Here is a 17,558-nt window from a genome sequence, read left to right as displayed (position 1 = left end):
GTTAGTGGTAAATAAACAAGTTAGGAAGTAGGTAAGCTTTTTGCTGGCCAAATTAGATCTGGTTAAGTTAATCACAACTTACTTGTGGTTATCCTCCATAGCACATACTCAGAGTTTTGTATATATGCTGAGAATGGGAAGAAAAAAAAGGACATGAAGGCTTTTTGTGTTAGGATTGAAGACTGATATATTTTTGAGGTTTTTGCTTATTCTGTATAATGGTATATAAAATAGGATCACAAACGGTGATTATAATGATCTGAACAGGCTCCCTTTATGATATACAGCAACGTACCTACTTTCCTTTTCTGGTAAAAATATACCCCTAAGTCAAAGCCTTTCTCTAGCATAAATGCCTAGAATCTTATTAAAATCTGATCTCATTAAGTACGCCATCAGTATTAAAATAGTGTATCCTAAATCTCAGTAATTTAGAAATGATCTGTGCCTGAAAAGATTAAATGAGAAACTTGCCAATTAGTATAAATGCCTTAGTGGAGCAGAAAGTGACTTCAAAGAACTTGATTATATATTTGGGTTTTTTGATATATATCTTTACTTTTTTTCTGAAGTACTTCCAATTTGGAGACAACTTTTAAAACTTTTTTAGCATAATATTGGAACATTTGGAGCTCCTTTATCACTTGTGTGCAAACCAAATGTAAGGGGAACATTTGGAATATTTGAAAATATTTTAAAACAATCTGTTTAGTTTTTAAAGTTGAAAGGATTGAAAATGAAACGCAAAGTCTTAGTCTGCTTGTGCTCTTCTGCTGCACCACTGTTTTCTTGTGTGTGTGCTGCGGGCCGGTGCTTGATGGAGCATTTCATCATGTTACCACAACGCTTTTGGTATGGCGAGCCTTGCTATGAAAAGGTCGTGGTTTGTGTTTGCCCCTGATCATCTCTGCTCAACTCTTCAAGATGTTTGGGCCCATGTTGCGATCAGATGGTATCAAACAGCGCTACGGTGAACCTTGAATTCCCAACCTCCATCAAACAGGCGAGAAACTGAAGCCTCAGGTCCTGCACAGAAGGCTCCCTCCGTCGCGTGAGGAGCAGCCCAGTCTCAGGCTGCTTTAGTCCCGCGGCACATTGTACCTAGGAGCAGCTGGCATTTCCAGCTTCGAGTCCTCCTTATTTGTGTTGCGCAACATCTGGCAACCAAAAAAGTTTTCATAGAAAGTAGCATTAGAATAGAGAGTCACATGCTGCATAAGGGATAACTTGGAAAGAAAGCATCTCTTGTGTGCAACATCCCCATGCTGCACCCTGGTTTTCCCAGTAACAGATGCAGCCTGTTTTTAAATTTGGGTTATTTTGGTGACATTTTTTTTTTAAACAACGTTTCCTAGTTTCCACAGGAATTTAAGCAACACTGAGGCTTGTTTTGACCATTCTGCAAGGGACACTGAATGAGACTTAAACCTTTTGACTATGCCACTGCATACTGATGATGTCGGTAGGATTCCTTATCACTGCTAAACGTCCTTTGTGTTCTCTGCTGGAGTGGGAAGTGAGGAAAGAGCGTACATCAAAGCAAATGGTATATTTTTGTAACACCACATGTATAAATATTGGTGCAGTGGTGGTGGTTTCCATATTAAGTGCCAGCAAAAGTTTTTTAAAAACCACCTCGCAGCTGTAGGTCCAAAAATGCATGGTAAGGCACAAAGGTGAATAAACCATTTAAATGGTGAGGGGGGAAGTGGCAAGTTTGGGGGGGACATAACTACAGTCTCATGCTCTGCTGTGGGAGCAGAAGGAAGCCCAGATGTATTTAAAAAACCCATAAGTGAGGGGCAGAGTGGAAAAAGTCTCTTTTCTGTCTCATGTTGTATCAAATTCCTCCCTCCTTAGCTTTGTTAATCCTCCAGCATTTTTAGAAATTATTGTTTTACAAAAAATGTAAAGGTAATTATAATAAATACCCATTATATATAAACTTACACATAATTATGTAGTTTTCAAAGATAGGATAAAAGCCATTACTGAAATAAGAAAAAGTTTTCCCATCACCTCTAATAATGTTTTCCACATCCCTCCATTTCCAAATAGAGGTGAATTAGATCAGCGTGAGGAAGCTGTTCATACGGGTTCCCAGCTGTGGATGTGTCAGTGGAGATAAATTTCATGTCCTCAAATATTACCCTTTCCCAAGTACCAATTTGCACACACCTTAAATTCCATTTTGCCAAAAACAAAGCTTTCTGAGGTGTTCATCTGCTCCCTCGGTGAGGATTTGAGGTTTCGCAAAGTGTTTGTACAAGGAGGTTCCGGGCCCGTATGACTAAATAAAAACAGCCCCAAACTGTTGTAAATGGCAGTTTTTCTTTGCCTTCCTTTGGGGGGGGGGCGTCAGGCAAAGGTCAGGGATATACATTTATTTTCGTTGTTGGTGCAGGTTTTTGGTGCCCTCCAGTCCTGTTTCTGTCCGCTGGCCAGCTGGGTCATTAGCGGCTGATGGCTGAGGAGTAGAATTTGCCTTTCTGATCAGACTGGCCGATGAACCTCACGTGAGCCTCCTGGAGCTGGAAAGGGGCGGCTGGAACCCCAGCTTTTGTCCTTGGATCACTCGGTTTTATAATATGTACCAAATCTGAGTAGGCTTTCATTCACTTTGTAGTTTTGGGGAGTATTAAGTGTTGCTTATATCAGATATATTTACCCCTCAGCCCAGAAAACTGGGAAAAGTATCCTGCCTCTTCTCACAAACCATCATTGTTCAAGGCTTTATGTGGAGTTTTGATGAAGTGTTTTTGTGTAGGTGTGCTTTCTAGCAAGGGAAAAAAAACTTTTTTTTTTTTTTTTTATTATTAATTTCTGTCAGCCTAAAAGCTGCTTTTGCAGACTAACTGCTTTTGCTTATTCGCTTTTATAAAAGATGTATTTGTGTGAATGCTGCCCAGACCTTCTCGGTGACCTTCACAGGGTCGGACCCTCCGTGTCTTTGCACCACGTACTGTATCTTGCGGAAGATACCTCTGGGTTATTGTAACACCGGTTTGCCGTTAAATATTGCACTATGAAAAAAGTTTAAATAAAACGTCTTTGGGAATAGTAAATGACAAACTTCTCCAAACATGGTTTACGAGACCCTTGCAGCCCAATCTCCTAAAAGAAGCACCCGCGATCGGGCTTTATAGCTGATACATAACTAGTTGGCAGACAAAAACCTTGCTTGGATTTCAATTTACAACCCGTGATGCAGAGGGTTCTTTCTTCCTTGTAATGCTTTAAACTGAAATTGAATTTTAAATTAACTTGACACTGTGCTGTTTTCAAGTCAGATAAATAATCATGTTTCTTTTCCTTCCTTTCAAAATATATTTGATATCTTACTATGAAAGTATTTCCTGAATTGATATTAATATTATACATTTGCCTGTCCTTACTTTCCTTAGAAAAAAAAATTGAAACATAACTGTGTTGCGGAAAGAAGTATTGTTTGCACTTTGACAATTATATGGTTTTGTAGTTTAACAATTTTCCAGCTTTATTTCTGTTGCTTACTGTAAAAACTTGTGGTTTATTTCTGTGGTTTTTCACGCAACTTGGATCAAACACTGGCCTTCAGAGTTGTGTTCCTTGAGCTACCGTACATGTAGGTAACTTCCATTTGCTTTAATTCATCAGAGGGCCACATTCTTCACTTCAATACCTCATTTGCGCCTTTACAGTGTTAATGAATCAATGTCGAAAGTCCCCAGACTGTCATGGTTTGGGGTTCTTTATTTTATATTTTTGGGTGTTTGCGGTTTTTTGAGCTGTTAGACCCAGAGTGTGCAGGTGTAAGTGCTTGTACAACACACCAGGTAGGCACGACTGTGGTCAGTGGTATCTTAATCTGAAACCTGATAGCATAAATCTTTTTTACACTTGATAGATGATACCACTAGGAAGAATATTATAAAAGAGCTGCCTCAAAAAAATATGTGTTTTCTTCTAAGTATTTTTAAAGAAAAGTAAATAAATACATTTCTGAATGTGCATGTATAGTGAAAAGGAAGACTTACAGTAGGATTGTTTGATGTTTTTTTTTCCTAATTCTCACACTCATAAGTGAACAAAACTTTCTCATAAAACTGTATCTGGAAGGGCTTATATGGAAGGACATACAGTAGCATAATTCACAATGTCGGCACGCTAGGCACAATATATTTCTTCTGTTCCTGGTAAAAACTGTGGCTAACACCATGGGTCATATGTGTAACTTGAAATAAGGTGTCGGCATACATCCCTCCCTCCTTTCTTCCCCAGGAAGAAGTTCTCCCAACACCTCCCATTTTGTACCGTCCCATTTCCTGAAGGGCATTAGTGTTCCAGAAGGAGTTTCAGCACCCCTGAGGCTTTAATAGTGGTCAGGACAGGCAGAAAGGAAAATTATCAAATACTTCCCCTTGTAGGCTTAGGGCTGGAATCGTAACCAGGGGCTTTTGGGGGTGTATTGGAAACCACACTTTTACTTGCCCACTATTTCCCTATTCCCTTGTTAGCCAACGGCAGTATGACCCGAGAGCCTGACTGTTTTTATTACCAAGCACAATGAAGAAATATTTGGAATATTTCATTTCCGTAAGTGTATTAATGAAACAGAAAAAAAAAAACAAACCCTCTACTTTTTAACAGGACAAGAATTTATGCAGACCTGCCCGACTCAGCCAGAAGTTCTCTTAAGCAAAGGAATGCCACATGAAATTGGAAAGTTCTCCTTTGGTCAAACAAGAGTGAAATACCAGCGCTTTAGTTCAGTTGCTTTTCACTGTCTTAATACTCCCGTCATCTCTCCTCTCCCTTTTCCCCACCACTCCCCCGAGGTATTCAAATGGAAAGGCTTTCTTTCAAAGGTATTTACACAAAGAAGGCATTCGGCAGCAGATGAGATTTCTTCTGGTCCAAAGCATCTTAGTGCGCTCTGATCTTTCCCCAGAACTCAGCTAAATGCGCAGAAGAAGGACTCTTGCTCAGTACCCTTTGCAGTTCCGGATCCTTTTGGTGGACGTTGTCATTGCGTATTCTAGGGGTGTGCGTGTGTGCCTATGTAGGCATATTTGTTTGAGTCTCGGCCAGGATATATGCCAAAGAGATTAGACTTCATCTTTCATCCCGGGGAGAAGAGAGCCTAAATGGGTTTATCATGGGGTTTTCATTCACTCTGTCATTTCTCCCTTCTTTATAGTTCATTGCGAGACTTCTAATTTTTCCCGACAGCAGCGCACACCCCTGCAGCTGGCCCTGCATAATGATTCCCTCCTCCTAGACTGACACAAGAGGGGATGCATAAATCTCCTGCCATCAGGGATCCTCCTTTAGCAGACACTGCCCCCTCTCCCCCCTGGAAAAAGATCTGTCCCCTCCGCAGCACTCTCATTTACCACCTACTAGCTTTGCCCGCTGAGCCAAGATGCTGCCCGTGACCATTATCCTGCCTATTCTAAATATTGGGAATAGTTCTTTTCTGACAAAAACACAGCCGTTTTGTTTTTTTTTTTTTCTTCTCCTAATGACAATTATTAGTGGAAATTGGAGCGCCTTTGGTGATTGTATTTGACGCAAACATTATACCGTAGAGCAGCCAGCTCCTGTGAAAAGCAAGACCTGCCTGATGGTTTGAATTAGGAGCTGGAGGATGAGAAGGACTGCCAGGAGCAAGAATTTTGACCGAAATACAGGCAGGTCTTTAGGAGGTCTTAAGTTAGAGATCCCCATGTTCTCTGAGGCCCTGTATTAATTCAAAATGATTGCTTCCAACCGTCGGCTAAGGGCAGCGCTGCCAAATCCAGGGCTGAACTCACCCAGCGCGTTGGCACTTTATAAATCAGATGGGACTTGTGGACTGTTTACAAAGTATTGTTTGAAAATCTCTCTTCCTTAGCCCCCCATCCTCGCTTACCGCAGTGGAATATAACAGCTGCCTAAAAATCACCGCAGGAATACTTTAAAAGGCAGCAGTCTCTGTTCCTATCCTGAAGATGAAAGCGGGCACAGGATGAATGTGCCGTGTACGGGAAGAGCTTCATCATCCTTTACCAGCAGTGAAGGGATAGGTAAAGGCCAGCTTCTCTTCCAAGAGTCTCTTCCACAAAATACTGGATTTCTCAAATAGGTATCAGCAATGTGCTGATAGTCTGATATTCATGGTTGCTTTGAGAATTAAATGATGGTTTTCTCCAGCTACCAGTATTCGGCTGATTCTCTGCTGCTGTCCTTAAGATGATTCATATTGCAGTTATTTTAAAGAGGCGGATAAACTACAATTGTTTATATACAAACAGAATATGGCATTGGCTGCCAGAAACCAATCTCACTAATATTTGGCTTGCTAGGTTGCCTCGTCTTTTCATGTTTTGGCTATCAGAAAGAGCAAGCTTAAAATTAATTGAAAAGAATTTCTTTCTTTCTGAGTGCGCTCAGAACTAGTGGTATCTTCTCCTCTGTAAATGCTGGCAATTGATTATGAAATGTCAGAGGTGTTAGCAGTGTCAGCGACCTTCATCTAGCCAGCTGGAATAATAGGCCAGACTTGCTTTAGGACATGCTGCGGTCGCTGACGGGTTTTGTTGCATCTGCAGCCAACACCGTATCATTAACAAGGAAAAAAAGGTGAATGGAGAAGAGTGGATTGTAAATGTAACAGTGCTCATTTCACTAAATTTACTTGAAAAATGATCATTTTTTTTGTGTCTAATGCCATTTTGTACTCTTCATGATCTTCTAATTAAGCCTGGAGGATTGTGGCTCCAGGCTTTGATATGAGCAGTATCACTGTCCTCCTTCCAGAGGAACAAACAAAACTTCATCTCTCGTGAACTGATTCCTCTTCCATGCCTTGGTTGCTGCACATTATTAGGAATCTCACTCCTATGGCTTCATGTACAGAACTGCATCCCTGCAGCAGACCTGCCTGCCAGCTGCACATCATGTACAGCTATTCCCAGGATGCTTAAATTTGACTTTGCATTTCAACTACTCCCACGTAATATGATGAGCTTTGAAGTAAACTATGGGGGTGTTAAGAAAAAGCCCTCCATGTCTCACAACAGTCTCTTAGATGGTGTTTGAGTCTAAGGGTCAGCTTTAAAACTGGTGATGGTGTTTATTTCTTTGAGATCGTTTTATTAGAATAAAGCTGTAAATGTGCTGTATTGTACTTGTGATTCTTGAAAAACGAAGGAAGAAAGAATGTGTATCCCCTTGCTTGGTAGACCCTTGTGAGTGGTTTTCTGAGGGGATTACCCTTTTCTTGCCTCAGTGTGCCCTTGCAGGACTAACAGTGACAAAGCTTGGTGGCCAACGTGCCCATTACGATTAGGAGAAGTTATCCGAAGTCCTTGGAGGGGAGGGGGAAGGGAGAGGAGGGCAGAGATGATAGGAGCATTAGACTTTGAAGAGCAACGGAAGAAAGGCTCTGTTGAACTTAAGGAGAACTTCACAATCCCTATGGCATTCCTTCGCCTTAATAATGGAAAAAGTCTGTTTATTTTTTGGTTTACTATCTTGTCTTTATGAAGTTTTAGGACTGAAATTCTTGCACTTTATTCCCCGAGTATCTCATCTATTAAATAATGTCTCTATTCCACTCTAATGAGATCAGGTACACAGTGAAATAGAACAAGACTTTTCTGCATTACACAAGTCTGTCTTGGGTTTAGTATTAATCAAGATACTGTCATATGCTTAAGGATTGGGGGGGGGCGGCGGAATACGAGAAAGTTTTTCTTCTGAGAGTCTCTCTGAAAGTCAGCTTTTTACTGCTCAGTAAACCTGCCAGCCAGCTCAAAATTCCAGCTCATGGACATGATGGAGGCAGCTGGAGCTCAGGGCCGGGAGTTGGGAGCCGGCTGTGTGATGCTCTGGGAGGGATGTGGGCTTGTGCGTGACCTTGTGCCTTGGCAGAGGGAGGAGGCGTTACCGGGAGGACGGCGCTGGCAGGGAGAGGTGTGGAGCGCGTGAGGGATCCCGCTGCTTTCGCTGCAAACGGGTCTGACAAGCTGCGTGTGCCACGAGAGCTCAGGCTGATTTTCAAAGCAGTGTCCTGACTTTGGAATCGCAGATAGAGAATGTATTACTGTAAAGTTCGCGGATCTTCTATAGTAAATACCAACACTTCCTCCCCCCCAAGCCCTTCTTAGGACTTAGGATACATTCTCTTAGTTTTCTTGCCAGGCTAGTTTTACCTAAATGTGTTAAATACTTTCAGTTTGTGACATGCAAAAAGATGCTTCTGCTGATTTAAGATTAAAAATAAGTTTTAAAGAGTTTTCATGTGTAAAATGCTTATATATTTGAACTATTTAAAGACTCTATGTTAGAGAAGATGCATACAGTAAAAATGGTGGTAAACATGAAAAAAGGTTGACTTGCGTTTCTAAGAGGTACATACCAGACTGTGTCCCCTTTGGAAAAAAATCATAGGATAACTTGGGTTGGAAGGGACCACCATGTCACGTAGTCCAACACCCTGCTCAGATCAGGGCCAGTGAGATCAGGTTGCTCAGAACATAGAAAGTATTTAGTGGTCTACTCTACATAGCTCAAAATTTAAGTATATGGTGGTGAGTTTCTGAAAGGGAAAAAATTGAATTGTAATACGTCTCCTTTGTCTTCACCTTTCAGAATTTAAAAAAAAAAAAAAAGAGGCAGCTGAGGAAAGAAGTTCTTTACTATGCATTTCCTTTTATTTTTAGATGGAAATAAAATTTTCATCAGGCTAAACCTTACTTTCCATACTCAATTATTCCCCAGAAAGTTGAAATAAGTATCGATGCAGGCTTTTCAAGAATATGCCCCTAGAAGTTAATTTCTGAAGCGAAGGGAAACTGCAAGGTGGCATTGCTTTTGAAAATTGAGCCTTAATGAAGGGCTTCATTTAGGCATCCATCCTTGAAAATGGATGGTGAACTATGTAAGGGTTGTGAAGGAAAGGGGAAAAAAGAAGATGCAAGAGAATGACAGTAGATGAAAGCACAAGGTAATTTAAGTCCTTGGTTAATGCCTCTATTTGAAATTAGCACTGGTTGATTTGGTCATCCAGCAATTGGCAGCTCAAAGTCAAATTCTTACCATAAAGTGTTCTTGCCACAGATTGGGCTTGAGTAAGTTTGTTATGGGTCTACTGTTATCTTCTAGAAAACTGGCCCCTCCAAGGCAGTTAGGATGTTCCGTAAATAGCTTTCTCGTGCTCTGCGTGCCCGCAAGACATCTTAAGTTGAGAGGGCACCTGCGGCAGAGAGAAGCAGAGAACCCTGCTTATCAATAATGGCAGCTGTAATGAGTTTCCCCTTTTATAAGGCTATGTTGAATCTCCATCAGTCTGACAGTGGGTCTTGAATGTGAAATGTTGCATCACTCCAGCACTGAGGAAGCTGAGAGCCTGTTTTGTTGTTCCAGGTGAGAAGAGCGAGGGGGACAGCCCAGTGCTCAGTTCTGGGGCTCGCCTGGTACCCACTGGAGCACAGCTGAACAAGACTAAACACTGACACCACCCCATCTCCTCCTGAAGTCCCAGCAGAAGTGGGTTCCTCTCTCCCAAGCTGTGGTGTGCACACAGACTTCTCATGTGAATTTTTGGTTTTCAGGTAAGCTCACTTTTTTCTTTTTTTTAATACATTAGAGTTTTTTAAATGGGAAATTATATTCTACTTTTCTAGACAAATTTGTTGTTATTCATCAAGACTTTCAGACGTTGCTGGAGAATATAATAAATGTTTATTACTACTAATGGAGATAAAAGTTCTAGGAGCCAATCTTGCAAGAGGCATTAAAAATTAGCAAGGGAAAAAAAAAAAAGAAAGAAAGAACAGCTTGGCAGAGGTTCTGTATTCATAAACCTATTTATAGATGTTGTACTGGGTAGAAGAGCAGGTTTGTGCCTCTGCCAGCAAGATGCTCCAGCCTACTGCTGTGCTAGTGCTTGCCCTAATTTTGCACTTACATTCTGAGTCTCCCAAGGGGGTGCTGAGCAGATGTGTGATTGACCTGAATCTCAAAGGTGCGCGGGTTTGACTGCGTCTCTGAGGATGATCGGAGAGATTCGATCAACTTCTTTTCCAGGACCTGTTCACGTTGATTAGCACGTGTTGGCTTGACAGGTTTCTCAGAAACCAGTTTGTAAAACCTTCTTCCAACTAAGAATTTTCTTTATCCTCAAGTGGCCAAAGAGACTTGAAGCAAAGATTGACAGAGGGGTTGCACAAACATGGCTCTCAGTCTGTTCTTTAGCTGCAAAGTGGTTTAAAACCGTTTTGGCAGCGTGCTTGGTGCTGGCGACGCTCCTGGAAGCGCTGCTGTCGGGAGTGGTTGTTCCAGTCTGGTGTGAGCCTGGAGGGGAAGGCAAGGGATTTTGCTGGGATCGCCTGTGCCACCTTCATCTCGGCTACTGGTAATAATTGTCTGTAGACTGTACTTCTTGGAAGGTAGCATTTGGCCTTTCCAGCAAGAGAAACATGTGTCTCCTGTCCAACACCAAAGAGAAACAAAACAATGGGCGAGGAAAATAAAATTTACAAAGAGCCAAGTTAGGAAAACAAGTGTATTCTAGTGTTTAGCTGGTAGCTGGCTGCATGCCAGTTTGGGAGGTGCTTTGTTTAGTTTTGGTGGTTTTTTGGGGGATGCTTCTGTGCCTAAAGTTTTACTTCCCCTTAAAAACTAAGGGGGAAGGGAGGGATCAAAATACAGTTTTACATGGATGTGAGCTGCAGAATGAATAAAACTGAAGACAACTGCTCTAAAACAAAAATGTACATTCCGCCCTCACACATTCATTCATGTACCTAAAATCATGATTTTTTGAAATGTAGGAAAAAGCATGAAAATAGCCACTATTTAAGCTTATTTAGAAATACACATCAGGGAAGATGAGTATCACTAAGTAACAAAGGTGGGTCCTATGGGGGATGCGAACATAAGGGTGGTGGATGTACTGAAGGCAAGTAATGGCAGAGTAATTTTGCTGTGGAATTTTAAACCAATTATGTGAATAACAGAGGATATGTTCTGAAAGTAGCCAGAAGTGCTTTTTTGTGGGTATAGCTAACATGGTTTCAGAAAGCCTCTGCCTGGCCAGGGTTAGTGCTCCCGCAGCTGAGGCAGCGCGAGTGCTTCTGTGTTTGGCTGTAGATCGCCGCCTCACTGCAAGTCGGCCTTTCTCGATCTGCCTCTCCCATGATAAATCTTCCAAAAAATGCACAAAGGTGTGTCTGATAATATCCAGTGCCTCAGCTTGTTTCTGTGTCTGACTGGAAAGTCTGATGTTCAAAAGGTGCTTGGTCTTAGATTTTGCAATGATGAAACATTTTGATAAGCTGCAGTAAACTATATCACACTTTTATTGAAATTACTGCAGGTTTCACATAACTGGACTGATTAAAAGTAGTATTTCAAGAAGCCTTCACTGATCTAGTTGTTTCTTGAGCTCTGTTCCTTTGAAAGGAAGATTAGCATCCTTGTGTTTTTTAATAAAATGAGCCGCGTACTAAAAATCTACTGTCAGCAGTTTGGCTTGAACACCAGAGTACGTGGCTCATTGCTCTACAGAACATGGAGGATATTAAATGTGGATATTAATTTTGTTCGTTCCTCCTTCACAAAGAAAATAGAAATGCTAATACAAAGAGGGGGAAATAGTTTATGGGATTCTTCAGCATTGCTTTTCATAGTATGCAATTACGAACTTTGAGGCACAGTGGATATGAAGTGTTTCCTGGTGTTAGCCATGTGTAAATAAGTAGGTTGGTTGGGTTTTTTTTTACAACTGTTGCAGTACCTACATGGTAGTGCTTAAAAAGAGAAACAAAAGCTTTGAGGTCTCTACTAAACTTTCTTTTCTTTCTAGAAGCTTTCCTCAAACTTCATTAATCTTCGATGTTTTGCGTTTAAATGGGTGGCCAGCATAAGCATTTCTGCAAATTCATTTCACGTGAAGATTTTGCCTCTAAAGTTCTTCAAGTAAGCGTAGCTGCAAATCTGATTCACTTGTGTGGCAATGAACTTCACATGTAAATCGAGCTTCTAATAAGTCCGCATTGTGCTAGAAGGTGCTAATGGCTGCCATCAATCAGAGGGCTGGTAAAAGTTGTTCTCCCCCTCTCCCCCAGACTAAATGAGACAGCAATTAAATGCCCTTTTGTTGAGTGATAGCTGAGACAATGGAAATCAATGTCCAAAGCGCAAACCAGAATGGCAAGTCTTAAGTATAAGCTAAGCCATGTGTCCCCAGGGATTGGCATGTTGATTTGCTTACAGCTGAGAGGGTATATGAAAGGAATGACTGGGAGTGTAGACAGCAGGAGAAGCAGTAATGCTCCTTGGAGCAACGCCAGAAGGGAATATTTGCTGGGAAGACTCCTCAGTGGGCCCGTGCTGCCATCATCTTGCCTCCGTGCAGCCCAGGCTCAGCCGGCGGAACAAATCTGATGCGGAACAGGTCCTGGTGTAAGGGCATGACCACAAAATATGGTAGCAAGTTTGTTTGTGGTAACTTTTTGTGTTGACTGCTCCGGAACAGGCAATATCTGAACTGGTGTGAAGCCTATTGATACAAACGTAACCTTTCAGCTTTTCTGGAAGCGCTTTAGCTGGCTGGGTGAGTTTTTACTTGCCGGGTGCTGTTACTGCAGTGGTTTATATCCCTGGAACAGGATTTGCTGCATTGTCAAGCTGCATCCTGAGAACAACATCCCCCTGCCCTGCAGATGCCATCGCTTTGTTCCTGAGCGCTTACGGGTGCAAGAATTACTCTTCTGTCTCTCCTAACTAAAACTGCACTGTGAAAAAAACCCAGTTTGCTCATCTGTTTCTTGAAGGTGAAAACAATCCCTTGAGACCCTTAGTACCGGTTAACAATTTTGTCCAAAGGACATGCAGTCACTGAGGTGGCTGAACGTGTTTTGACTGTCTTCTTCACTCCAGATCTTCTCCAAAGCTCATTATGTCAATGGGAGGCTTCCTTTTGACTCCAGCTCACAATTCTGCCTCAGCTTTACCGCCTTGCTGAAAGGGCCTTAAGTGAGTCGAGTGCACAGGGCTGCATTGTCTCTAATCTGTGTGGGGTTTTTGTTTTTGTTGGGGGTGGGTTTTTTTCTGCTTTTGTGCAAAACTGTAAATGCATTGAGAACAACAAAGCTATTGCATTTACTAATGACAAGGCACACTGCTGTCATGCAGCTCGTACGCTGTTGGCAGAGACTGTGGCTACATGGTGCTTTTGCAGCAGCTCAGCTAAGCTTAGTCAAAGTCTTCTGCAAGTTTAAAGCTCCAAAGAAATGCTACAGTAAGAAATTATTTTATATTTATGTCTGAAAAGTATTGCACACAGATGACCAGAATCATCTGAAGTAATACTAGGACTTGACTAAAAGAAAATACATCTGTTGAGAGTTGTTCTGTGGAGTGCTGAGTCTGTCACAGCTCTTTTGAAGGCTTAAACAAAGAAAAACAAAATGTACCTGTATTAAGAGGGCCACAGAAATCCGTGCTAGTTGGTGTTCCTTGTTCTTATCACTCAGTGATAAGACACACTGTCTTTTCTGTGCGTCGCCATCAAGGAGACGCTCTTTTCAAACTCATATTCTGCTGCACTCACATTTAGTCTTCAGTTTTATAGTATTGACAATTACTGTGAGTTACACACTTCACAATCCCATTGTCTTCAGGTGTTCACCTCCGACATTAATTCTGGTTCTAGGCTTGACTTGCACCTGACTTCTGCGTCAGGTTCTCTGTTAAAGTAAAGCAGAGACCCAAGGAACCAGGAGAGGCTCTGTATGGGCACAGCAATACATGTTACTGGCATGAGTATAATACTTTGGAGCTTTCAATGAAGACAGTGGATTATTATTGTGATCTTTCCTATTACTGGCACTTTTTCTTAAATATTAAAGCATTCTTATCAATAAATATGTAATAATAAATTCTACAATGTAGCCAAGATGATCATAGGCATAGAGAGGGCAAAAGCTATTTGTACTGTTTTATATTTAATTATTCTGCACGTAATTTTGAATAATCACGGATTAGCTTTTTTTAAGCATCTACTTCGGTATTGCAAGCCTTCAGCAGTCCGATAAAGCAGAGCCATTGACTGCTATTTGATGTGTCCATTACCTCCTGCAAATGCCTTGGAATACAATGGGGGAGCATGCAGACTTCAGAGCTGTCATGACAGGTATTAAGAACGTGTCAAATCCCAGTGATGACTGATAACATATCTGTCATTTGTGATGGGATTATTAGGAAGAGGAAAGCCACTAAGAGAAAGATACTCTTGGAAAAAAAAGGGGGGGGGAGGGGAAGAAAGGAGGAGAGAGGATTTACTGTTCTTTGGAGCTGCCTGGTTTAATTAAGCCTTGTCTAGTCCATAAACAAATCTATTAACTTCCTGAATGCTTTGGCAGCTTTACGCACTTCAACGCTGCAGCAGTAATTCCATGGAATTTAGATTTTTCTTTGGTGGATAGTTGCACTGTAGGTATTGAGGCTATGATGAAGATTCTTGACCGATACATGGAAACAGCCAGTGCAATAGTACTATATTTTTGTATTTTGTTTTCTAATTGAGATTTTAACAGAATGTTATGGAACAAAGAATTCAGTGGGCACATAAGACATTTTCTGCATGGAAACTCTTCATAGAACTGAGGCAGGAGAACAGTCTGCCAGTGCCATTTGATTTGCATCTTTGGTTAGCAAAAGGATGTGAAGGATTGCTTTTTTTTTCTTTACTTCTGGATGTGTGTGTTGTGTAAGTGTGGAAAGAATGCTGAGTTTCATCTCACTTGTAAAATTAGGTTCTGCTGAATGGGTCCAGCATGCCTAGTACACAAACTGATGTCTTTCAGGTGTTTTAGGCTGAGGTGTAAAGACATCAAAGCGGTTAAATATTAAGGCAAAAGAAGCATCTTATTCTGCTGCCTTCTGGTACTCAGGCAGTGCCAGGACAGAGGAGGTGACCGGTGTGCTTCTTGCTTTCAGCGTCTTTTTGGTGCAGCAGTATCCCCAGGAGCAGTACAACCAGCGTAGCTATCTCGTACGGCCCCTAGACACAGCTCAGCTTGGGGGCAGCATATTAGATGTCAGAAGAGGGGGAGACTTGAAGTTCAGTGGGCTGAGACAGCTACCCCTAGCTGTCATATGCTCCCTTAAGTCTGCTTTCAGCAGGCTTCAGCAGGATAGCCTTTGAACAGAGACTCATAACGCTGTCCAGATTGTCTTTCTGTCTTTTCTCCTGATTTATCTGTTGGCTTTGTATGAAAAAGGTCCTGGTCTTTATCTCTACCCTTTCCACAGGCACAGCCAAGGTGCTTATCAGCTCTCTCAGGGCCCTCAGTCCATTGGGGAAGCAAAGGTAGCGGAGGTCAGCCCAGGGCCCAAGTGGGCACTTGCGTACCACAGGGCTGTTACTGGAGGGCAGCTGCTGTGTTGGATGTGTTCAACCAGGGTGGCTGCCAGCTTGGATGATGCAGCTGGTGGCCATCCATGCTGGTTGATGGCTCAGAGAGCAGCAGCTGCTCTGAAGGTAAGCAGGAGGCCAAAGGACGGTCTCAGGTTTGGGGAGGAGAGATGGAGAGCAGAGGGACAGAGAAGACCTGTGTGTAGACCAAGCTGTAGCTGCCATGGCCTGGAGCGAACAGTGTTTGACCAATGTTTAAACGATTGGTGGTATGTGAGAAGCACACAGTGGCGTGGCTAACAGGCTGGGGACAGGGAGCAGTGGCATGGCAGCGGGGCGGCTGGCTGGCCTCTTGTCCCTGCAGAAGGATGTGCTGGAGTGCGTGGCAATGGCTGGGAGCTGCAGGGTGAGCTACGGCAGGGATGGTGATGATGCCCACCACGTGCATTCTCGCAGCTGGGTACCTCACGTGTACCGTAGGAGAAGAGTGTGTAGCAGGGCTGTTGCAGCACACCCATGGGCTTACGCCCTTGCTTACCTCATGGAAACTCGATCGGCTGCCCAAGCCCTCAGGACAGACCTTTTTTTTTTCCCCATCTCTAAATGCACGTTTACCCCACCCACAGAGGCTGGCTCAGCAAAGACCAAAGAGCAACTTGAAGCAAGGATGCCGGGTTTTAAATGTGACATATTGAGGGTTAATTCATTTCCCAAGGTAGCTATCTCAAGGGCCTCGTGGTAACCATCCCAAAACAACCAGTGATTTGGGTGCCTCAACCCAAAGCTGGTTTAGCTTAAGAGTTGTTAAAAAAGCTTGATTTTTTTTTTAATTAATTTTTTTTTTTTTCCTTCAGAAGCTGAACTCAGCATTTCTTTGGAGTAACTTGAACAGTGCACCTAGAAATCATTAATCATACTGTAAAATCTTGGCTTCAACTTCCCTCTTTATACATAGGAGATTACTATGCAGGTTGTTAATGTTGTGTCTTGCTGGCTGGCAGTACCTCAGTGCACACCAATTAAATATGGTTTCATAAAGAGGAAGGGCTGTGGAGCTGCAGTGAAGAACCTTCCTCCACCGGTCACAGGTTTGCTTTTGGCCCCAGGTAGATGCAACACAGATGTTCATGTATATTGATGATGGGCAGCCCACGGTGTGTGACTGCTCTTTGGCGGCTACCCCTTTGGGAGGAGGCACCGGCACAAACGGGGACTGCTGGCAACATTCACAGCCTACTTTATTTTTTTCCCAGTGCTATCATTGTCTTTCATCAATTCCCATATTTAATAGATTTACATGGTGAATGGGTTTTCTGTCCTGACAAAGGACTACAGTAAAGTGCACATGAGCTTGAAGTACTTCTCTGAGGGAAGCTATTCCTTCCCTGTAGTCTCTCTCCCTTCTCTAATTCACTAGATTTTCAGCTTAAAAGAAGAAATAGGAACGCTTATCTGGGAGCTGTTGCAGAAGTTGACTTGAGACTCAGCTATTTTTTCATTTTGCTGTACATGAAGTGTCCTGAGATAGCACAGAAAATCACGAGGTTGGGGGAGTCACCTCTAAATATCATTGAACTTTTAAGAAAATTCCTTTTAGGGTCCAAGATCAACACTGCCTTGCATGGTCTCAGTTCTGTTTTACACGTGCTTACACTTAGCTGCAGTCTACTTTCTGATTTATTTTTTTTATTTAGCGATAGGATTAGAAGGATCCTTTGAAAACCAAACCACCACTACCATCCAATTTAATTACACAAGGATATCTTTAACCTAAAAAAAAACCCAATAAACAAACAGCAAAGAAAACCCTTTAAGTCTAACTCTTGGGTTCATCACATATTTGAATGAAAACTGATTTCCATGTTTGTTTGGACAAAGTAAAACATTTCCAACAATTAAAGAAATCAGCAGTGGTGGTGGTTGCTGTTTGGGGGAGGGGAGCCGGAAGGTGAAATATTGCAAAACAACTTTTTGCTGATAACAAACAAGGTCCAATGGGAGATTTCTGTTTTGAAAATATGTAACTGTTGACATGAGGATATTTGTTAGAATATTTTTAGTGCTGATAAAGGAAAGCAACATTCATTGGAGTTTTGGTAATCTTGAATGAAAACACATGTTAAGCTCTGTTTGCTCTGCTCTGGGTGGTAGCGTTACACTATGTGTAGGA

General features: G+C 42.1%; 1 protein-coding gene and 1 long non-coding RNA gene across 2 annotated transcripts in view; both read left to right on the top strand.

Annotated features, from left to right (window-relative positions):
* The window catches only part of LOC309676899, an 84,888-nt gene extending 75,430 nt beyond the window's left edge, over window positions 1–9,458 (top strand). The window contains exon 3 of the long non-coding RNA XR_014269636.1: window positions 9,391–9,458. This is a non-coding gene — a long non-coding RNA (uncharacterized lncRNA). The remainder of the gene's footprint in view (window positions 1–9,390) is intronic.
* A 63-nt stretch (window positions 9,459–9,521) lies between these two features.
* PLXNB2 (plexin B2) overlaps window positions 9,522–17,558 on the top strand; it is a 176,850-nt gene continuing 168,813 nt past the window's right edge. The window contains exon 1 of the mRNA XM_082498674.1: window positions 9,522–9,578. The gene's annotated coding sequence lies outside the window, so the exon portion shown is untranslated. The remainder of the gene's footprint in view (window positions 9,579–17,558) is intronic.

The sequence above is a fragment of the Vanellus vanellus genome (assembly GCF_965231255.1).
Source record: "Vanellus vanellus genome assembly, chromosome: 1".
NCBI classification, from domain to species: domain Eukaryota; kingdom Metazoa; phylum Chordata; class Aves; order Charadriiformes; family Charadriidae; genus Vanellus; species Vanellus vanellus.
This window is presented reverse-complemented; position numbering and strand designations above follow the sequence as displayed.